We start from the raw sequence: 23,545 nt of genomic DNA, 5'->3' as shown, positions 1-23,545 counted from the left end.
TTAGGGACTTCCCTCTACCTCCCTCTCTGATTTTCAACTTCTTTCACTGAGTACTTTCCCATAGCATTTAAAAATACTGTAGCCTCTCTCGTTTTTAAAATCCTTTCTGCAGGGTTCCTGGGTGATTCATTTGGTCAAGTTTCTGACTCTTGGTTTTGGCTCAGGTCATGAATTCTCTACTCCTGAGTTCATGCCCCACATCAGGTTCTGTGCTGACAGCGTGGAGTCTGCTTTGGATTCTCTGTCTCCCTCTCTTTCTGCCTCTCCCCTGCTTACACTCTCTCTCTCTCTCTCTCTGTCTCAAAAATAAATAAACATTTAAAATCCTTTCTGCAGCTCTCAATTCCATTCTAACTACACCTTCTTTTTAAAAAAAATCTCTCCTTTCAGGGAGCCTGGCTGGTTCAGTTGGTGGAGAATGCAACTTTTGATCTTGGGCTGTGAGTTCAAGCCCCACATTGGGCATAGAGATTACTAAAAAATATAAAAATGAAAAATTTAAATCTCTCCTTTGCCTCATTTCTTACTGCAATCTGGCTCATACCACTACAGAAATCACACTTGCTAAGAGTTCTAATTACATTTTGTTGCTAAATCCACAAGTCTCTATTTTATTTAACTCCTATAAATTTGATGTTCTTAATTACATTTTTTCTATCTTGGCTGTAGTCATACTTTCCCTTTTACTTCTCCTTCATGTTCTCTTCCTCCACCTCTGCCCTAAATCCCCAATCAGCAGGATTTCTTCTTACCTTGCAGATAATTATCCTGGGTAATTTTATAAATGTAAATTCTATGGCTCTAGTAATGACTGTATTTAATGACTTCTAAATCTAAATATTCAGTCAATATACTTGTATCCAAATGCCTTTTTAAAAAATGTAATATATATACTTTAGATAAGCTCTTCACCTAACATGGGGTTTGAACTTACCCCCACAAGATCAAGAGTTGTGTGCCCTACCAACTGCCCCAACCAGGTGCCCCTACTTGTATCCAAATGTCTTTTAGAAATTTCAACTTGAGGGGCGCCTGGGTGGCTCAGTCGGTTAAGCGGCCGACTTCGGCTCAGGTCATGATCTCGCGGTCCGTGAGTTCGAGCCCTGCATCAGGCTCTGTGCTGACAGCTCAGAGCCTGGAGCCTGCTTCAGATTCTGTGTCTCCCTCTCCCTGACCCTCCCCCGTTCATGCTTTGTCTCTCTCTGTCTCAAAAATAAATAAACGTTAAAAAAAAATTTTTTTTTTTTTTTAAAGAAATTTCAACTTGAGAGCCACCTGGGTGGTTCAGTGGATTAAACTTCTGACTCTTGATTTCGGCTCAGGTCATGATCTTATAGTTGGTGACATCGAGCCCACATCAGGCTCTGCACTAACAGTGCAGTGCTTAGGATTCTCTCTCTCCCTCTCTCTCTCTGCCCCTCTCCCATTCTCTCTCTCTCGAAAATAAACAAACACTTAAAAAAAAAAAAAAAAAGAAATTTCTACCCGAATCCTTAATATGGGACTACTAGCACTGAAACTCTAGAATCTCTTACTCCAAAAGTACTCATTTATCTTGTATTCCCTCTTCTGCAACAAATAGCAACAAAATTGACTGCATTTCAAAGCCAGAAATCTAGGAGTAATTTTTTCTGCTATTCAATCATGCATTCAAATATTAATTGAGTACCTATCTTATGCCAGGAACTCTACCTCTTTGATATCTCAATCTATCTATCCATCCATCAACCTTTCTATCCTCCATACCAATGTCTTAGTTCAGGCCTTCATCGTCTCTTGTGTGGCAGAGACTCCCAAATGATTTGCCTAAGATCAAAGTTGGCATATCACTAAAACCAACTCTATCTGAATAAGGAATTTATCAGAAGGCAGTAGAGGCTCACAGAATCAATCAATGAGAGAACCAAGTATCAGACTTGGAAAACAGGCAGAAACTGAGGCAGCTCCAAAGAGTCATGAAGCAGGACACACAACAATGATCTTTAAGCAGAAATAATCTGGATAGAACATCCCTGCCCATCCAACACAACTGCTAACGGATTTATGTTTACCTCACTTATTCCTTGATTGAAATCCTTGGTGGAAACAATCAATTGATTGATACTGGTTCGTACACCTAGCTGGCTGCTAAGGGCCAGAGAGAAACATCTGAATTCTTTAGGGAGAGGAAGGCATTGGTATTGCCAAAATAAATACAATATGGAATTCCCAAGTCTTGGGGGACAAGGGGTAGCGGAGAGGAATGCTTCATGGGCTTACCCATCTCTGTGAACTGGCTTTCTTCTCCTGGAATGCCTGTCCTCCAGCTATCTCTCTCATTCTCTGAAAGACTTTAGATTGAATTTCCTCAGGAGAACTCCCATAATCATCCTCCTCCCACCTCAGTCTGAGTTAGATGAGCTCTTGTGTATCCCCATTACCACCTTCATATATCTCTGTCATGGTACTTTTCTATTTGACACTTTACCTCCCTTTCCCAGGTTATGGACTCTTTAAAATTAGGAACGATATCTTATTTGATGAGTTCCAAGGATCTAGCCAAGAATCCAGTCCAAGGGAAAGGATCAGCTGGGGTAAGATGCCTTAGTGGGTAGTGTTGGAAAGCCCCAGGTCATTGAAAATTGAGAAGAGAGAAAAGGTTGAGTGCCAGTGACAAAGGACCTATTTTGAATTTGCCTAGAGCTGAAAAATCTCATCAATATATGTTAAATCATGTTCCTAATGGTTTCCTAACATCCTACATAACAGTGACTTTCCCTGACCTTATCATTAGGTTTTGGGCTTCTGTCTAAATTTAGGTTTACAGCAACCCTTTCCTTGCATCTGAGTTCCAGCTCAAATGCTGCCTCTTCTATAAAGCCTTTCCTGATTTTCCAAGGGGATTTATTCTTCTCTCCTTGAGGGCAAGGACCAAGTCTGTCTTTATTAACCTTACGCTATTCCTAGGACTTGGCAAAGTGCCTGGCACAGAGTAGGTAATGAATGTTTATGTATGACTGACAATCACTATGCGAAGCATAAAGGGTAAGTTGAAAAGCAAAGGAATAGGGAATTTATAAAGCCTCCAAAATTCTTTAGTGGCCCCAGGTTTAGTTCACAGCTACTGTCTCTCACTTGTTATGCTAACTGGAAGTCCTAATTGATTGCCACTCAATCTTCTATTCCTGACTTACTCTGCTACTGCTATCTCTACCCCCCCCCCCCCAAATATCCTTATCCCCACAGCTGCAATGATCCCATTTTCATCAAAATGTTATAAATTACTCCCAGAATAGTAAAGAGTTTTGTGGACCCACACCCCAGCAAAACAGCTATAATTGATAAAAATGATTAAGAAAAACAACAACATTGGGGCGCCTGGGTGGCGCAGTCGGTTAAGCGTCCGACTTCAGCCAGGTCACGATCTCGCGGTCCGTGGGTTCGAGCCCCGCGTCGGGCTCTGGGCTGATGGCTCAGAGCCTGGAGCCTGTTTCCAATTCTGTGTCTCCCTCTCTCTCTGCCCCTCCCCCGTTCATGCTCTGTTTCTCTCTGTCCCAAAAAATAAATAAAAAACGTTGAAAAAAAAATTTAAAAAAAAAAAAAAAGAAAAACAACATCTAAAGTCTCTGGAAATTGTCCTAAGGGTATATAGCAAGTGATGAAACATTTATTCAAGAAAATCTACTAAAATTTAGTAAGAACAGATAGATTCTGTAGCACTTAAGCCACTCATTCTCAAACTCACCCCCCACCCCCAAATCAATGAGACAAAAGCTATACTTCCAGTGGGTATGGTCAAGAGGTGGGGCTCACCCCAGCTGCCAATCAAGGATATCTTCTTGGGAAGGGCAGCTCACTAGCATTCCTCATCCCCCACATCCCTGTTGCCTAGGCTAATTTCCAGGTAAGTGTCACCGAGAGGTCAAGGCACCCTTCAACCAGCCAGCCTCCAATGGTATGTTAGTTTCAATGACAAAAAAGGCATACCAAGCAGACCAGAGACTAACACCCTAGCCCAACACTCTGCTTGTAAAACTGACTGACTTTATTTTAAAAAAAGTGTGGGGAAGTTCAAGCCCAACGAGTCTCACAGTTCGTGGGTTCAAGCCCTGTGTCTGGCTTCATGCTGATAGCACAGAGCCTGCTTGGGATCCTCTCTTCCCCTCCCCCTATCATGTGTGTGCGCTCGCTCTCTCTCTCTCTCAATCTCAAAATTAATTAATTAATTAATTAAAAATAAAATAAAGTAAGTTATTTCAAAAATGGGCAAAAGATTTGAATAGATACTTCTCCAAGGAAGATAAACAAATGGCCAACAAGCACATGAAAATATGCTCAATATTATATTATTCATTATTAGGGAAATGAAAATCAAAACCACCATGATATAGTACTTCATATTTACTAGAATGACTATAATCAAAAAGACAGGTTCTTTTTAGTTTAAATAAGTTGAATTTTTTAAAAAAGTCAAATAATGACAAATGTTGGCAAGGATGTGGAAAAAATGGTATCCTCATCTGGCTGCTGCTGAGTATTTAAAATGATGCAGCTCCTTTAGAAAACAGTGTGGCAGTTCCTCAAAACTTTAAACCCAGAGTTACCATATAACCTCGCAACTCCACTCCTAAGCATAGAACCAGAGAAATGAAAACATATGTCCGCACAAGAACTGATACATCCAATGTTCATAACAACATTATTAATAAGAGCCAAAAGGCGGAAGCAACTCAAGTGTCTATAAACTCAAGAATGGAGAAATAAAAAGTGGTATATCCATTCAATGAGATTTTACTCAGGAATAAAGAGAAGGGAAGCACTTATTCGTGCTACAGCATGGCTGATTTTTAAAACATTACCCTAAAGGGGCTCATGGGTGGCTCAGTTGGTTAAACGTCTGACTTTAGCTCAGGTCACGATCTCACAGTCTATGATTTCCAGCCCCTGCATCGGGCTCTGTGCTGACAGCTCAGAGCCTGGAGCCCACTTTGGATTCCATGTCTCCCTCTCTCTCTGCTCCTCCCCCATTCGTGCTCTGTCTCTCTCTGTCTCTCAAAAAATAAAAGAAAATAAAGCTAAAAATTAAAAAAAAAATGACCTTTAAATAAATAATAAAACATTACTCTTATTAGGGCACCTGGCTGGCTGGCTCAGTCAATAGAGCATGCGACTGTTGATGTCAGGATTGTGAGTTCAAGCCCCACATTGGGTGTAGAGATTACTTAAAAAATAAAATCCTAAAAAATATATAAAAATAAAAACATTATGCTAAGTGAAAGAAGCCAGTCACAGAGGCTACCTATTGTACGATTCCATTCCTGTGAAACATCCAGAGTGGATACAGAGACGGAGGTAAATTGGTGGTGGCCTGGAGTTGAGGTGCCGGGGCAGGGCTGGGGGGAGGGGGGGTGGGAATAGAGAGTGACTGCTGATGGGCATGCAGCTCGTTGAGGGGGTGATGATACATTTTAAAACTGATGGTGGTGATGGCTGCACACTTCTGTGAATATATTAAAAAGCACCAAATTGTGCACTTTAAATGGGTTAATTATGTGGTATATGAATTACATCTCAACAAAGCTGTCATATTTTTAAAATTTATATAAACTCTTTCTTTCGAGAAGCCCATCCTACCCAAAATTGCTGTCAGAACTAGAGTTGACAGTGAGAAAGTTTCTTCCTTTTTTTTTTTAATGTTTATTTATTTCTGAAAGAGACAGAGAGAGAGAGTGGGGGAGGGGCAGAGAGAGAGGGAAACACAGAATCCGAAGCAGGCTCCAGGCTTTGAGCTGTCAGCTCAAACCCATGAACCGTGAGATGGTCACCTGAGCCGAAGTCGGAAGCTCAATGGACTGAGCCACCAAGGCGCCCCGGTTCTTCCTTGTTTTTATCCTTGAAGTCCAGAGACTTTGCCCTGCTCAGCATTTCCTTACATGGATAAGGAGACAGACCTATGGACGGATAATTACAATGCTATGTGTGAAGACCTGTAACAGAGGGACAATTGGTGTAGCACAGCAAGCACAGGGTTTTTTAAGCCAGATGGTCCTATGTTTGAATCCCAGCTCTGCCTACTACCAACCTCCACTTCCTCCACGAATTGTGCGCAATAATAATGAGCCATGGCACTGCTGAAGGAATCAAAGGAAATACTGTCATCAAACCATCTATCGCAACGCCTAGCATGAGACCCTGCCCAGCAGGGCTTCTCACACTTCTTTATGCATGGGAATCACCTGAGGATCCTGTTAAATTGCAAATTCTGATTCAGTAGGTCTGGGGTGAAGCCTGAGAGTCTGCACTTCTAACAAGCTCCCAGTGATGCTCCTAGTGTTTGTTGAGGACCAGTTTGAGTAGCAAGACTATAAAGTACCCTATGTATAAAGTGCCAAAGAGTATAGAGGAGGAAGCAGTAAATTAATTACTTCTTCAAGAAAATAGAAGGCCTTGGGGCACATGGGTGGTTCAGTTGGTTAAGCAGCCAACTTTGGCTCAGGTCATGATCTCACAGTCTGTGGGTTCAAGCCCGTGTCATGCTCCAGGCTGACAGCTCAGGGCCTCGAGCTGCTTCAGTTCTGTGTCTCCCTCTCTCTCTCTGCCCCTTCCCCTGCTCTCAAAAATGAATAAACATTAAAAAAAAATTTTTTTTTAAAGAAAAGAAAAAGAAAATAGATGGTCAGAGCTGGACTTTCCTTGAAGAATTGGTAAGGGAATTTGCCAGGAATGAGAAGGACAGATTGCATGCCAGGCAGGAGAGAGAATGAGTTAAGACCTTAGCTTTCCATAGAAGTGGAAGGTGACTTTGGAAAGAATTTCAGGAATGTGGTGAGCAGCAGCCAGAAACTGGGAAAGTAGATTGTAAATGATCTTAAACCTGATGCTAATGAGTTTTAATTTTAACCTAGGCCAGTGGTTCTCAAATTATGGTCCTTGATCAGCATCATCCCCCAATTTGTTAGAAATGCACGTTTTAGGGGGTGGCTGGCTGGCTCAGTGGGTAGAGCATGTGACTCTTGATCTCAGTTCAAGCCCCACATTGGGTGTGGAGCCTAGTTAAAAAGAGAAAGAAAAAAAAAAAAAAAAAAGAAATGCACATTTTAGGACCCACCCCAGACCTATGGAATAAGATACACAGGAGAATCTTGTGTATCCCACCAATCTGTGTTTGAACAAGTCCTGCAGTTAATGCTGATTGCTAAAATTTGAGAACTGCTAGCCCAAGGTAATGGGGGTGAAGCATTGGGAGGCCCCTTAAATGGCAGAGTGAGGTGGTCAGATTTGTGTTGTAGAAAGTTGGCTTGGCAGCTGAGATGCATTTGATGAGGAGAGCAAGATGGCAACACAACCAGTGAGGAGGTGTGGGAATCCAGGTGAGAGAAAGTGGGACCTGGCCCAGGATGATGGCTGAGGGAGGAAAGAAGAGAGACCTGGCCTAAGAATTAAGAAGGTAGACTCAGTAACACCTGGAGACCAACTGGATGAGATCTGTGAGGGTAAATGCAGAGTAGATTCCAAAGTTTCTATCTTAGATAACTGAGTGGTTGGTGAAAAAATGAATTAAACTGTGGATAGACTGAATTTGCTTCAGGGCCACTCAAGGGGAAATGTCTTAAAGGAACTTGAAAATAAATATTTAAGAAAATAATGGCCCAGGTTCAGAACAGAGGCCTAAATTCATGGTCAAGATTTGAAACTCATTGGTATGTAATGGACAGTTCAACCTGTACCTTTGGGGAAACTTATTCAAGAAATGAGAACAGACCAATGACAGAAGATCTAGAAACCTCAGTATTTAGGCATTGGCAGAGAAAGAGGAGGTTGGGATAGAAATTGAGAAAGAGTTATCAAAGAAGTTGATGAGAATAAGGAAAGAAACACATTGAAGAAATCTCATGTGTCATACAGGAATGTCCTTGGCTAGAAATAATAGAAAACCTGGCAACAAGTTGTTTAAGCAAATGATATTTTTCTCACAAAGCAAGTTGGCGGTCTAGACCTGGTACAGAGACTCAATACTATCATTAAAGACCCAGACTCCTGCTTTCTTTTTGTGCTACCATTTTTAAGGTCTTATATTTGAAGGATGGCTGCTGGACCTTCAGGAATCACATCCAAATTTAGAGGGACAAAAGGGCAAAGGCAAAACTAGCTGCAACTCTCCTCCTTCTTTGGGAGTCTCTTTTCATTCACTGAACTATGGATTCATCTTGTTGGCTAGTGAGCCACATGGTCACTCCTGGCTGCAGGGGATGGTAAAAAATTGAGTGTTCAACCTTCCAGCTTCTATAGAAGAAGACAAGGGATTGTGGGTTGGGAATGAATGTGAAGTCTGCCAAGTTGTTTTGTATGCCATCTACTGAAGGAGAAGACAGGGTGACAAAAGGGGAAGAGGATAGGCACAGCTTCTTACGCCTTTGTTGTTGCATAAATAAATCTTTTGTGCAAAATGTAAATGTAAACATTGTACAAGCAGTATACAGTTAAGGGTCAAAGAAAAGTTTTCCCAACTATTATACCCAATACTATGGTGTTTTGTTTTGTTGCTTTGTTTTTTTACTTTGAAGCAGACTGCATGGGGACACCGGGTGGCTCTGTCGGTTAAGAGTCGAACTCTTGATTTCCACTCAGGTCATGATCTCACCATTCATAAGAGCCCTGCACTGGGCTCTGCGCTGACAGCTCAGAGCCTGCTTGGCATTCTCTCTCTCTCCCTCTCTCTCAGCTCCTCCTGCCCTCCCCCCTCCTCAAAATAAATAAGTAAACTTTAAAAGAAGAAAAAAAACCAGACCGCCTGAATTTTGGGCCATGAATTCATTCTATACACAAACTCTGCTCAGATTCTCCACTTGGTCTTTTCTACAATGAATACAATACAAAACAGAAGGGACAATTCCCTGACAGTTTCTCCTCCTTTTGTTCTTTTTATAATGTGAACAATTCTTCTCTAGGCACATTTATGACTGTTCCGACATTATATGTTGCTTAGTTGGAGAACACCAAATCTGGATGCATTTACTCTGAACATATGAATAAGGCATTTTATAAGCATAGGAGGAGAAACATAATGGTCATACAACATAAGAGATTGGAGATGTTTGGAGAATAAAAATTATTACCCATGTGGTTTGTATCACTGCCAAGGTCAATTTGTAGAAGATTGCTCTTCTGAAATTGCTCAACTGATATCTCCGACTCACTTGCATTGGAGGAACTGAGAACTGATTACAGGGGCAACATCCCCAAATCTACCATTGTGAAGGCAGATTAAGACTTCTAACATCAGGGTCAACAGGATAGCACTCTCAGCAGCAATTGATTTTTGAAAACTGATATATGCAATATTCTTTGTTTTGGCTCAGGCAAGGCTGCCAGAGGCCTCTTATTATATTTGGGGATGAGGGCTATTTACAGTCAGGATTATACCTCTTGACTAAGGGCATTTGGGGGCATTTCTAGAACAGATGGATCATAAAATAGAAAGCCAGGAAACATCCTGATAAAAACTAGCAGAGGATAATACACATCAATATCATCAAGGAAATTAAAGGTTATTAAAAATTCTGTCAGAAAATAAGCTCAGCACCAGTGTCATTATTTATCTTTCATAACAGAGAGTTGTAGTATAGAAGTTCATTTCAAAAACATTAAACAATAATGAAAATATCTCAGTATTGTATTACCTGGACACCTAAAAGCTAATTAAAGACAAGGAAATGTAACCAAAATAAAACCAGAAGTCTTTAGGCTTTAAAAACTTGCCCTGAGGTTCAAGTAGAATTATTTTGGCAGAGTACCTGAGTGGCTCAGGTGGTTAAGTGTCCCACTCTTGGTTTCAGTTCAGGTCATGATCTCATGGTTTGTGAGTTTGAGCCCCACATCAGACTCTGCGTGGACAATACAGAACCTGCTTGGGATTCTCTCCCTCTCCCTCTGACTCTCCCCTGCTCATGCGCTCACTCTCTCTCTCTCTCTCTCTCTCTCTCAAGAATAAAAAAAAAAGTTAAAAAAGAAGAACTATTTTGTACATTCCCCTTTTTACATGATCTATATTCCACCTAAACCGACTCATATTGGTTGGTTGGAAATTTTGTATTTATTTTGCCTTTACCTTTACAAGTAATTTTCAGAAATTTTTAACCTATGCTCGGAGACTACTTAAAAAAAGTTTTTTTAATATTTATTTATTTTTAAGAGACAGAGAGACAGAGTGTGAGTGGGTAAGGGGCAGAGAGAGAGAGAAAGAGAGAGAGGGAGATACAGAATCCGAAGCAGGCTCCAGGCTCTGAGCTGTCAGCACAGAGCCTAATGCAGGGCTTGAACCCACCAGCCATGAGATCCTGACCTGAGCTGAAGTAAGACGCCCAACTGACTGAGCCACCCAGGCACCCCTCAGAGACTTCTTTTTAAAAAATAATAATAATAAAAAAAACTTTATTGAGATACAATAAAATTTGCAATGAACATTCATGTACAAATTTTATGTAGACGTATGCTTTCACTTCTTTTCAATATCTGCCTAGGAGAGTAACTGCTGGGTCATATGGTAACTCTGTGTTTAACATTTTGAGGAACTGCCAAGCTGTTTGCCAAAGTGGCTACACACCCTTTTACATTCCCATCAGCAATGTATGAGAGTTCCAATTTCTCCACATTTAGAGTTCCAAGTAAAGCCACATTTAGAGGCTTTATTTTTATGTGAAACAAACACAGAGGACCCAACCACCAGTTCCAGTCATAGAAAGTTTCCTTTCAGGGCAAAAAGAAAAAATTTTTTTCCTTTTTTTGCATGAATGAAAACATGTCTTGCATCATCTTCCCCATTCCCAAAGTTTGTATTCCATGGTAACTGCATAATCCACACAGAGTAGAAGCACTAAGGGTTCCTGGCTGGCTTAATTGGTGGAACACGCAACTCTTGATCTCAGGGTTGTGAGTTTGAGCCCCATGCTGGGTGTAGAAATTATGTAAAAATAAAATCTTGAAAAAAAAAAGCACACTACCTGATTTCTTTTGGGTTATGATACGGTCCAATAAGATCTAAAAGGATGGGGTGTAATTTTGCCGAAATTCAAATAGGCCAACCAGACATTTGGTTTCTTGTTTGGGGATAGTCCTTTATTTATTTATTTTTATTTATTAATGATTTTTTATTCTTGGGGCGCTTGGCTAGCTCAGTCAGAAGAGCATGTGACCCTTGATCTTGGGGTCATGAGTTCGAACCCCACATTGGGTGTAGAGTTTCCTTAAATAAATACAAATTTTTTAAAAAATATATTTTTTAAAATGTTTATTTATTTTTGAGAGAGGGAGAGACAGAGCGCAAGCAGGGAAGGGGCAGAGAGAGGGGGAGACACAGATTCCCAGGTCGGCTCCAGGCTCTGAGCTGTCAGCACAGAGCCCCATCACAGGGTTTGAACTCATTGACTGTGAGATCATGACCTGAGCCAAAGTCGGATGCTTAACAGACTAAGTCACCCAGGCGCCCCAGGATTTTTTATTCTTAAGTAATCTCTACACCAGCGTGGGGCTTGAACTCACAACTGTGAGATTAAGAGTCACCCACTCCACCAACAGAGCCAGCGAGGTGCCCAATAATCACTTATTTTTAACTGCCTGAATGTAATTCCCAGGCACTAACAACAGTTTGCTTGGGGCTGTAAAGAAGTGAGGTTCTCATTTCAGAAGTCTAATTAGTATCTGCAACCTATAAGGGAACGTCATTACCTTAAGGGCTCTGGGGCTCCACTCATGTTAATTTTAGGAAGGGTGGGTGGATTTCCCAGGGAGTAGGCCAGGATACCTGAATCTCCGGGTCGGAAATTAGCAACAATTTTCCACCTGAGCCAGCTTCTGCCTCAGGCAGAATTTTGAGTTCACGATCCTTTCAGACTTTCCTTGTTTCCCTGATTGCTGCTTTCAATCTGCCCATAGGGCTCCTTGCCACTGGAGCCTTGCATAAAGCTGTTTGGCACTTCTCCCAGAGTAAGGCCCCTCCAACTATCCTGGGTCAGTGTCAATGCTCTTGGAACCTACTTGACAAACTTCAGAAATAGTTTTTTTTTTTTAATTCATATTTCACATTAAACATCCATATCTGCCATTTTCCTCCCACACTTTTACTGAGTAAGAGACCAGTGAGCAACTTAAACCGCCAACCTCCCTTTCTCTCTCTCCTTTCCCACCTTTGCTTTTCCCGCTTGAGAGGCTATAAGACCCCAAACTGACTATATTTTTTTCCGAAGACTTGAAAATAAGTTTAAGTGTATTGTCAAGATCTCCCTGATCTCAGCCTGATTTAAACAAAACTGTTTGAAATTTAAAACTTATTTAACATTTTAGTTGCCGTGGCTCTATCATTTTAATCTTATATACTTGAGAATAAGAGATCACCTCTGAAGTATGATTGTATCAGAAGCATGGAAACATAGGTAAGAGTTTCTCATACATATTTAATCTGAATATTAACCTGTTTTTACCAGTTTTATCTGATCAGATAACATACAGAAATTTCACAAATGATTTTTAAATTCTTACCCATAGAAGTTAGACATCTCAATTTTAATATTTTTAATTTTCTACTCGGTATAGAGAAATAATTCTCTAACATCAGAAAACAGCAGCGCAAGAAAAACAATAAAGGGCAACTGACACTCAGTATGGAATGGGGGCGGGCAGGAAGACAATGGGGAGTGATGGGACCATCCCCTGAAGGCCATAGGGTTTCTCTAAATGGGACTGCAGCTTTCCAGCTGCATCCATGGCGTGGCAGCTAAGTCCTCAGACCCTGGTGCCAGACGGCCTGGGTGTGCCACCCAGCTCCTCCACTTCCTAGCTGTCTGACAAGTTACTCAACCTTTCTGGGCTTTAGTTTTCTCTTCCTTAATAGAGAGGAAGAAGAAGAAAGTTGTTATTTAGATTAAATTTGTGATGTGCTTGGAACACTGCTTGATACATACATAGTGTTAGCTAATATCTGATTATACCAAGGTGGGTCCAGGTTATACAGCTTCTGGTTTTTCACAGAAAGGGAAATCCAGGTTATTATGTGAAATTTCTCAACGTTCAGAGTGTTGGCTTGTTTAAAGCAAAGTGTGACATTGTAGGCTATGACTGCGCAACCCGTCTAAACTATACTTTTCTTAAAATTTTATTTAGTTAACATACAGCACAATATTGGTTTCAGGAGTAGAATTCAGTGATTCCTTACTTACACACAACACCCAACGCTTATCCCAACAAGTGCCGTCCTTAATACCCATCACCCATGTAGTTCATCTCCTCCCACCTTCCTCCAACAACCCTCAGTTTGTTCTCTATTGTTAAGAGCCTCTCCCCCCGCCCCCCCCGCCGCCACCTTCCCATATATTCGTCTGCTTTGTTTCTTAAATTCCACATATGAGTGAAATCATATGGCATTTGTCTTTCTCTGATTGACTTATTTTGCTTAGCATAATACATTCTAGCTCCATCCATGTCATTGCAAATGGCAAGATTTCATTATTTTAATGGCTGAGTAATATTCCATTATATATTATATATACATATTACATATAATACAAACACACAACGGCTTCTTTATCCATTCATCAGTCGATGGACATTTGGGCTGTTTCCATAGTTTGGCGATTGTTGATAATGCTGCTATAAACATTGAGGTACAGGTAACCCTCCAAATCTATTTTTGTATCCTTTGGGTAAATACCTAATAGTGCAATTGCTGGATCCTAGGGTAGCTCTATTTTCAGTTTTTTGAGGGACCTCCATATTGTTCTCTAGAATGATTGCAGCAGTTTGCATTCCCACCAACAATGTAGGAGGGTGCCCCTTTCTCCGAATATTTGCTAACACCTGTTGTTTCTTGTGTTGTTAATGTTAGCCATTCTGACAGGTGTGAGGTGGTATCTCATCGTGCTTTTGATTTGTATTTCCCTGATGATGAGTGATGTTGAGCATCTTTTCATGCGTCTGTTAGCCATCTGGATGTCTTCTTTTATTTTTGAGAGAGAGAGCAAGTGGGGAGAGGCAGGGAGAGAGGGGAACAGAGGATCTGAAGTGGGGCCGAAGCAGAGAGCCCGATGTGGGGCTCAAACTCATAAACTGTAAGCTCATGACCTGAGCCAAAGTTGGATGCTTAACCAACTGAGCCACCTGAGTGCCCCTTTCTAGATGTCTTCTTTGGAAAAATGTCTATTCATGTCTTCCACCCATTTCTTAACTGGGTTAATTGTTTTTTGGGTGCTGAGTTTGAGAAGTTCTTTATAGATTTTGGATACTGACCCTCTATCCAATATGTTATTTGCGAATATCTCCCATTTCATAGGCTGCATTTAGTTTTGTCGATTGTTTCCTTTGCTGTACTTTCATTGCAATCTCACCAACTCTCACCAACTACCTGTTAAATGGTATTTTGACAGCACCACCCACCAGTTCTCCTCTGAGCCCCGGGGTCCTATGTAGGGATGCCTGTTTCATCTTGTCAGGGGAATACTTCAAATGTCCCAAAGGGAATTATTGATTCACCCAATCCCCAACACACAAAATCTGTTCTTCCTCCACTGCCCCTCTTCTCAATAAATGGCACTCAGCCATCTCAGCAAATCCACTGTTTGCCAATGCCAGAAACCTGGGAGCCACCCTCCATTTTTCTCCCTTCTGATCTTCTCCTCCGAGGCCTACCTCCACTTGTGCAGGTGAATGCGGGCTGAAGAGGCCTGGCTAAGGAGGGGCCTGAAATCCAACCTCCAGCGTACAGGACTGTGTCTGCCTAAAGGATTGGGTCGGTTTATCTTCGTGCATTTGACTTAGCAGAGTTCAGTCTCTCCCCAATTCATTACCAAGTCTCTTGGTATTTTGTCCACAATTCTTGAATCTATCTACTTCCCTCCATCTCTGCTGTTCAGTGTAAGCCATCTTCATTTTTCGTCTGGGGGACTCAAATTGCTTTCTAACTGTCTAGCTGCTTCTTTGTTCACACACCCTTCCAGTCATCCCCACCCATTCGCCAAGGTAAGCAATCTTTTTAAAAGGGCAAATAAAATACATTACACCCCTGCTTAAAACTCTTTAATGACTTCCTGTTGTTCTTATGGCAAAGATCAAAATCCTAACACCATCTCCTGTGTGATCTTGCTCCCAGCCTCATCTCCAGCCATTTTACTCTTAAGTTACCCTGGGCTTTCTTCTTACCTTGTCTTAGGCATTATTATCATGCCCAAACAGCTTCTACTGCCTTCAGGGTTTCACTTAATGTCTTTTCAGGGAGGCCTTTTCTACCTCCATATTAAATGTGCTCCCTCTGTGCTGTGCTGTCTTCACTATGCCCATTTCCTTTATAGAGCTTATCTCTGTTATGAAAATGTGCACACTGAGTGCATATGTGTAGAAATTTGTAGCTATGTTATTTCTTATTAAATGAGGCAAACTTTTTTTTCAGAGGCTGTCATTGCTCTTGGGGACTGGGCTGAACTTAAACTTGCCAGTTAAAGTTATCTGGTCTTAAAAGATCTCATTTGAGGTAAATATTCTGTCAGCTTAAAATTACAGTCCTGCCAGAACTTTCCCTTCTACACCCTGACTTCCCAAGAAGTCTGCAAGATCAAAGGGAAGGTTAGAAGCAGTGGCCAGAGGGGTCTCAGATCTGTGTGCAGAGTTAAGAGCTGTAGCCAGGGTCCTCACTGGCTTCTGCTCCCTAGTCACTCCTGATCACCACAGCCCTGAGGTTGTTGACTGGCAAGCTCGTGATCTATTGCTTCAGCACCTTGAAATTCAGATGTCTCACTTTCTCACCCCAGCCCCTCCAATCCCTGCTCCTTTCATCAGCTGACTTGGGAACCCTTTTGCTCTTGCTGGAGGCTTCAGCTCTGCTCATCCTTGGGGTCTTAGTCACATTCTCCAGCCATTCCCTGCCATTCAATCCACCACTGCCCCTGGCTTAGGATCACCTAGTCCCTGGCACATTGTCCCATCCATGGCTCTCAACCATGCTATTTTGCCTGTCAGGGAGCATCGAGAGAAGTCTGGGTTTCTGGCACACCATCTGCAAGGTGTGGACAACTAGCAGCATCGTCCTTTCTCTCCCCAATACCCCTACTCCTGAGCCCTGCTCAATGTGAGACATTTGCCAGAATTGTTCAGCCTTCTAAGCTGGGCTAGGGGAAGTGGGTTTCTAGCCCCACCCAATCCCCAGTCAGCTGGACACTACTATGCCCCTTTCTCAGGGTTAGACCTCAAAATCAGGGGAATATTGACCCATTCATGCTGACCTCTTACCCTACTTCTTTCTCTATGAAATTTATTTTTTACCTCCCCAATTCCTATTCTCTCTTTGGGTCTTAGCTTCAGGATAAGAGAAGCCTTTCCTGGCCTTTCAGATCAGATTGTCTGTAAATTTCACAAGGGCAGGAACGGTTTTGTTCCTTTCTGATCCTCGGTGCCTAACATAGTGCTTGGCAGACAGTGCCAGAACAGAAACGCAATAAAAAATTTGCTGAACAAATATTATCAATCTGTCTTTACCCCTGATAGACTTTAAGGTCAGGGGGCCAGGGGTGACATGTTATAAATCCCTCAATTTTCTTATCATACAGAGTTTTGGAGTCAGTTCCTGGTCCTATTAACTCATTCATTCAACAAGTACTTTTTTAGTGCATGCCACATGCAATGCACTGGGCTTGCTATTGGAGATACAGGAGTGAACTCTTTAAAACATTTTTATTAAACATTAAAAATTGATAACATATGTAAAGTATAAAAAATTAGATAGGAAACTCTCTCTAAACTTATCACTCAGCTCCAGTGGTAAATCTTTACATAGTGACTTGAACAGATTGAAGGGGAACAGAAACAGATCCCTGGACACCGGTTGGGCGGCTACAGCAGTCTTGGGCAGGAGATGATGGGGTCTGGGGTAGGGCGGTACAGGGAGAAAGAAAAAGGTGGGCTCCAAAGATATTTAGCAGGTAAACTGGACTTGACGGATTGTCACTCACTAGTTGTGTAAACTAGTTAAATCCCAACCTTTTGGAGCCCCAATTTCTGCATCTGTATCATAGGTTAGTAGTAACTATTGTTATTTGTATCCCTAGCACCTAGCACAAAGCTTGGTACAAGATGATACACATACACAAATCATAGCTACTGTTACTACTGTAGAAGCTTATATATGCCGGCAGAAGGAATATTCTGTCAAACTTGAGGCTGGAACTTGCCATCTTCTAGGGAGGAAAATGATAAATGATGATGGTGCCTTTGCCAGAACCAACATCCATACTCCCCAGGCAGTGCGGCAGCACCGGCCGGGATCAGAGTCTGGGCCACCGCCAACCACAGCTGCCAGCCTCGGCCCCAGCACCAGCTGGAGTCCTGGCCCCGCCCACATCTCTGCAAGTTCCGCCCCCGGGGCCGCGCGCGCGCGCGCGCGCGCCGCCGCCGCGCGCGTCCCGCCCCGCCCCTGCTGCTGACGTGCGGGGCCGAAAGGGAGGGACGGGCGGGCTCCGCCAAGCCTTGTGCTTCCGCGGGCTCTGGGGTCGCTGGGGCCTCGTGGCGGGGCGGCTCCGCGGAGCTTCGCTCGCTTTCGCACCTTCCTCGTGTCCTCTCGCGGCGCCCAGCGGGCCCTGCGCTTCGGCGGGAGACCCGGCAAGGGTGAGTGTTGGCAGGAGCGGGTTCCGGCCGGCCGGGCGCGCGCTCCGCTCTCCCGGGCATTGTCTGGGCGGGGGCGGCGCGGGCACGTGCGCTCCCCTCCCCCACCCGGCTGGCCGCGCGGTCCCGGGCGGAGCGGAGGGGGGAGCGAGTGACTGCGGATAGAAGAGGACCGGAGGGGCAGGCTGGTTCCGCGGTGAGTGTGTCTGTCGGAGGAGTCTTCGAAGCGGCAACCTGGAATTTGGCTGTGTGGGGGGTCCTTTTCTAAGGGGCACAGTGCTCTCTGCGGGGATGGGGGTCCCTTGAGCCCCAGTGGCCGGAGCTTTCAGGATGTTAAGCTTGGTGGCCTGTGATGGGATCGGAAATGAGATTTGGCTCCCGTACCAGCAAGTTGTGGATCTACCAACAAGAACGGTGAAATCTACCTCCAACCTGTCGCCATCCTTACCGCCCCCCTCCCTTGTGAAGGAGGAGTGGGATTTAAAAAGGTTGGAGGATCTTCCAGGGATATGCCCGAGTTAAAGCACCAGATGTGTGAGACAGTGCGAGGTTAGAGTGGAAAGCTTGGGAAAGTGAGTACTTGGAAGAAAGACTGGTTCGGTGGGTTGTGGCCAGATTGCAGAAGACAATGAATGAGGTTTAGCTCATAATCTTTTTTTCTGTTGTGAGTGTAATTATGTTATAAAATAGAAAGTAGAGGAGGAAAATATCACCGATAATCCCATAGCCCTGACACATCATTCTTACAGTGTTTGTTTGCTAGTATTTTCATCTAAGCTTATAACAGTTACAGTTAGAGTTTACCTACAATTTTCCATTTTCTTTTTTCCTTAAGGTGTAAAAATGCGATGTAATACACAGTATTCAACAATATCATTTCCTCTTAATAAGCAAGTATTCATCATAGAAAAGTTTAAAAATACAAGCGAAATGAGGAAGAGTATTCATAGTTTTACTGCCTAGAGATGTTATTGTATATTTTTGGTTGTGTATAATCTTTCAAAGATAGGAGCAGATAATGCCCTGATTAGGAATTTAGTTTTCATAGGAATCCTTTGAAAGTTTTAAGAAGGCAGGTAGCATAATATGACTGCTATGTGGAGGAAGAGGGCAAGAGTGGGGAGCTGGGAGATCAGTTAGGATGCTGTTTGCAGTACCTTGGACTAGGTCCATGGCAGGGATGAAGAGTAGAAAGATTTGAAAATATTTTGGAGGTAGAATGAACAAGACTTGGAAGTGGATTGATGAGGGAATGGGAGAATTCTTTGCTTTTTAAAATATATATATCTATTTTTTAATTAAGTAAACTCTGTGCCCTACGTGGGGCTTGAACTCATGACCCTGAGAGATCGAGTCGCATGCTCTACCAACTACTCACTGAGCCAGCTGCATTCCCTGAGAATTCTTTGCTTTTTGGTATTTGTTTTGAGCAACTATGATAAATGGTGGCATTTACTGAGAGGGAGAAGAATGGAACAGAAGTTTGAGGTGGGAAAAATCATGAGATCTATTTTGGGTGTATTAAATGTGAGATGCGTATCAGTTGTGAAGTTGGTAGTTGAGGAAGCAATTGGGTGAACAGGTTTTGATCTCATGGAAGAGAGAGCCAAGAGCTGTTAGATAAAAATTTGGAGTACTCAGTACATAGATGATATCGAAAGGTATAGACTGTATGAGATCACCAAGGTAAAAAGTATAGATAGAGAAGTGAAAATTGGCACTTGGTCCCCCCAATACTTCAAGATGTAGTAGAGGAAGAAGATTGAACACAGGACAGAAGAAATAGCCAGTGAGGTTGGTGGTGGTGGGGGGGAGGTAGGTAGGGGAGCAAAAGATTGGTGTGATGGAAACCAAGAAAAATAAGTTCACAGAAGACGGAGAATTGGTCCATCCTTGCTTCTGAGATGTTTAATTGGTTTTGGAGGTTGTTGGTTTGGTCACTGGTATTACTTTTTTTTTTTTTTTTTAATTTTTAAGTAATCTCCACACTCAGCATGGGGCTTGACTCACAACCCAGAGATCAAGAGTCTCATGCTTCACTGACTGAACCAGCCAGGCACCCCTGGTCGTTGGTATTATTATTATTTTTTTAAACGTTTATTTGTTTTTGAGAGAGAGAGCATACATACTGCAAGCGGGGGACGGTCAAAGAGAGGGGGACAGGATCCCAAGCTGGCTCTGCACTGACAGCAGCGAGCCCAGTGTGGGGCTGGAACTGACAAACCGCAAGATCATGACCTGAGCTGAAGTCAGATATATTCAACCGACTGAGCCACCCACACCCCCCCTTTGTCATTGGTATTATTATCCAGTGTTCTAGAAGTAGGAGGTGGAAACTAGATTGGAATAATTAATTGCGGCTTGAGTAAGTGAAGATAATGAGTGTGAATCACAAAAACCTGGGCCTTCTTCAAGATGCCTTATTTCCATCTCCACAACTAAATTTGATAGGGGAAAAATGGTGTCTTGTTTAGTATTTCATTCCTTGATTACTAGTGTGTTTGAGAAATTTTTCACATATATTGGTCATTGGTGAATTTCTGTTTCTGTCCTGTGTGTATCTTTTTGTGTTTATCACTTTTGGGAATTGATTGTCAAGAGTTCTTTTAGATATTGAAAGCATGTAGTTTTACGTAGAGCTTGCAGAATTTCCCCCTTAAGTATTTTTCCTTTCTGGGAATAAATGAGTTCATTATATATGCTCCATCAGGAGAGACATGTCTGATCCCAAGTTAATACATGGTTAACTTCTATATATGCTTTTTTTTTTTCAATTGTAAAATACACATAGCCTAAAATTTACTACCTTAACCATTTTTAAGTGTGCAGTTCAGTGGTATTAAATCCATTTGTAACAGTGTGCAACTATCACCACCATCCATCTCCATCACTCTTTTCATCTTGTAAAACTGAAAATCTATACCCATTAAACAATAACTCCCCATTCCTCCTTTCTTCTAGTCCCTATAGCAGCCGCCATTCTTTCTGTCTTTGTGATTGATTTTGACTACATTAAGTACCTCATGTAAGTAGAATCATACAGTATTTGTCTTTTTCTGATGGGTTTATTTCACTTAGCGTAATGCCCTCAAGATTCATCCATGTTGTAGCATATGTCAGAATTTCCTTCCTTTAAAAAAAAATTACATATTTTAATTAATTAAATCATTTTTATTTTTTTAAGTAGCCTCCATGCCCAGCATTGGAGCCCAATATGGGGCTGAACTCAGGACCCCTGAGATCAAGAGCTGGCCACTTAACTGACTGAGGCCACTCAGGTTCCCCTATTTTAACTAATTTTTATTCCAGTTGGCATACAGTGTTATATTAGTTTCAGGTGTAGGATATAGTGATTCAACAATTCCATACATCACCGTGCTCATGAGGACTAGTGACTCCTTAATCCCTATCACCTACTTCACTCATCCCCTCACCTCCTCCCCTCTGGTAACCATCAGTTTGTTCTGTATAGTTAAGGGTCTGTTTCTTGGTTTGTCTCTCTCTTCCTCTCTTCCCCTTTGCTCATTTGTTTCTTAACAGTTTCACATGAGTGAAATCATAGGGTATTTGCCTTTCTTTGGCTTATTTCACTTAGCATAATAACCTCCAGGTCCATCCATGTCCTTGCAAATGGAAAGATTTTATTCTTTTTTATGGCTGAATAATATTCCATTGTGTTTATATATATCACATTTTCTTCATTCATCAGTGGACATGGGCTGCTTCCATATCTTGGCTATTATAAATAATTCTTCTATAAACATAGGGGCACGTGTTTCCCTTTGAATCAGTGTTTTCTTTTAGTAAAGAACTTTCCTTTTTTAAGGCTGAATAATATTCCAGTGTATGTCTATATCCCATTTTATTTCCCCATTCATCTGTCGATGAACACTTGGGTTGCTTCCATCTTTTGGCTCTTATAAATAATGCTGCTAAGAACATGGGTATACAGATACCTCTTCAAGGTCCTGCTTTTAGTTCTTTTGGTTTGTATATACCAGGGGTGGAATTGTTGGATCATACAGTAATGCTGTTGTTAGTTTTTTGTCGAACTGCCGCACTTTTCCATAGTGGCTTGCACGTATATTCATATATTCCCACCAACATTGTACAAGGGTTCCAGTTTCTTCACATTCTTGCTGACACTTGTTTTCTGGGTTTTTTTTGTTTGTTTGTTTGTTTGTTTTTGATAGCCATCCTAATGGGTGTGAGGTAATAATCTCACTGAGGTTTTGATTTGTACTTTTTTCCCTAATATTAGTGATGTTGAGCATCTTTTCATGTGCTTATTGGGCATTTGTATACCTTTGGAGAAATGTTTATTCAAATCTTGTCTATTTTAAGTCAAGTTTTTGTTGCTTTGAGTTTTACTAGTTCTCTATATATTCTGGATATTGATCCCTTATTGAATGTATGATTTGCAAATATTTTAGCTTTCTGTGAATTGTCTTTTTACTCTGTTGATAGTGTCTTTTGATGCACAAAATTTTTAAATTTTCATGAAGCCCAGTTTGTCTTTTTTTTTTTTTTTTTAAACCTGTGCTTTTGGTGTCATATCTAAGAAATCTTTGGCAATCCAATGTTGTGAAGCTTTTAACAGTTCTGTTTTTTTAAGTCTTATATTTAAACCTTTGATCCATTCTGAGTTAATTTTTGTATGTGTTGTTAAGGGTCTGACTTCATTCTTTCACGTGTAGATATTCAGTTTTCCCAGCACCATTTGTGGAAAAGACTATTCTTTCTCCATAGAATGGTCTTGGTACGCTTGTCAAAGATCATTTGACCATATATGCAAGGCTTTGTTTCTGGGCTCTCTTCTCCATTGGTCTGTTTATTTCTGTTTATGGCAGTACCAAACTGTTTTGATTACTGTAGCTTCTAGTAAGTTTTGAAATCAGGAGTGACTTCTTCAGTTTTGTTCAAGATTGTTTTGGTCAGGGTCCCTTGAAATTCCATATGAATTTCAGGATGGGTTTTTCTATTTCTGCGAAAATGTCATTGGGATTGTGATAGGGATTGCATTGAATCTGTAGATGGCTTTGGGTAGTACTGAGTTTTAAACAGTATTTTTCAATCCATAAACATGAGATATGTTTCCATTCAGTTGTGTTGTATTTAATTTCTTTCAGCAATGTTTTGTAGTTTTCATTGTATTACTCTTCGACTTCCTTGGTTAATTCCTAAGTACAGTTGGCCCTTGAACAACATGGGTTTGAATTGTGCAGATCCACTTATATGTGGACTTCTTTGGATACAGTATAGTACTGTAAATGTGTTTTCCCTTCATGATTTTCTTAGTTTTTTCTCTAGTTTATTTTATTGTGAGAATACAGCATATAATACTTATACAAAATATTTGTTAATTGTTAATGTTATCGGTAAGGCTTCTGGTCAACAGTTGGCTGTTAGTAGTTAAGTTTTGGGGGAGTCAAAAGTTATACATGGATTTGACTGTGTGGGGGTTGGTGCCCCCAATGCCTGCATTGTTCAAGGGTCAACTGTATTTTATTCATTTTGATGCTGTTATAAATGGAATTGTTTTTGTAATTTACTTTGCAGATTTTTTAGTGAGTATAGAAATGCAGCTGATTTTTGTGTGTTGACTTAGTGTCCTGATGTTTTGCTGAATTAATTTATTACAGTTTTTTTTTGTGGAATATTTAGGGTTTTTACATATAAGATCATATCCTTCCATATTAAAACCCTTCGTATTCATTCATTGGATGCACTATAATTTGCCATCGACTACTACCAATTTTTTATTATAAAATATACAGGAAGAGGAGAACTAACACTTAAACTATAGATCTGTAAGTGCAGCTCACATATGAGAGTAAATTGAGAGCAGTTTCTTAGGATAGATTTCTCAGAAAGAGGATTCTCTTATTTAACCAGAGATTTTTATTTGAATTTTCACTGCCAATCCTTA

General features: G+C 41.4%; 1 protein-coding gene across 5 annotated transcripts in view; it reads left to right on the top strand.

The window, feature by feature from the left end:
- Positions 1 to 17,412: 17,412 nt before the first annotated feature.
- YEATS2 (YEATS domain containing 2) overlaps positions 17,413 to 23,545 on the top strand; it is a 103,447-nt gene continuing 97,314 nt past the window's right edge. For 2 of the 5 annotated variants that reach the window (XM_053221155.1, XM_053221156.1), the window contains exon 1: positions 17,413 to 17,619. The gene's annotated coding sequence lies outside the window, so the exon portion shown is untranslated. The other 3 variants (XM_053221152.1, XM_053221154.1, XM_053221153.1) reach the window with 2 other exon arrangements.

This window comes from Acinonyx jubatus, chromosome C2 (assembly GCF_027475565.1).
Source record: "Acinonyx jubatus isolate Ajub_Pintada_27869175 chromosome C2, VMU_Ajub_asm_v1.0, whole genome shotgun sequence".
Lineage (NCBI taxonomy): Eukaryota > Metazoa > Chordata > Mammalia > Carnivora > Felidae > Acinonyx > Acinonyx jubatus.
The sequence above is the reverse complement of the archived record's forward strand: the minus strand, read 5'-3'. Positions and strand labels throughout refer to the sequence as shown.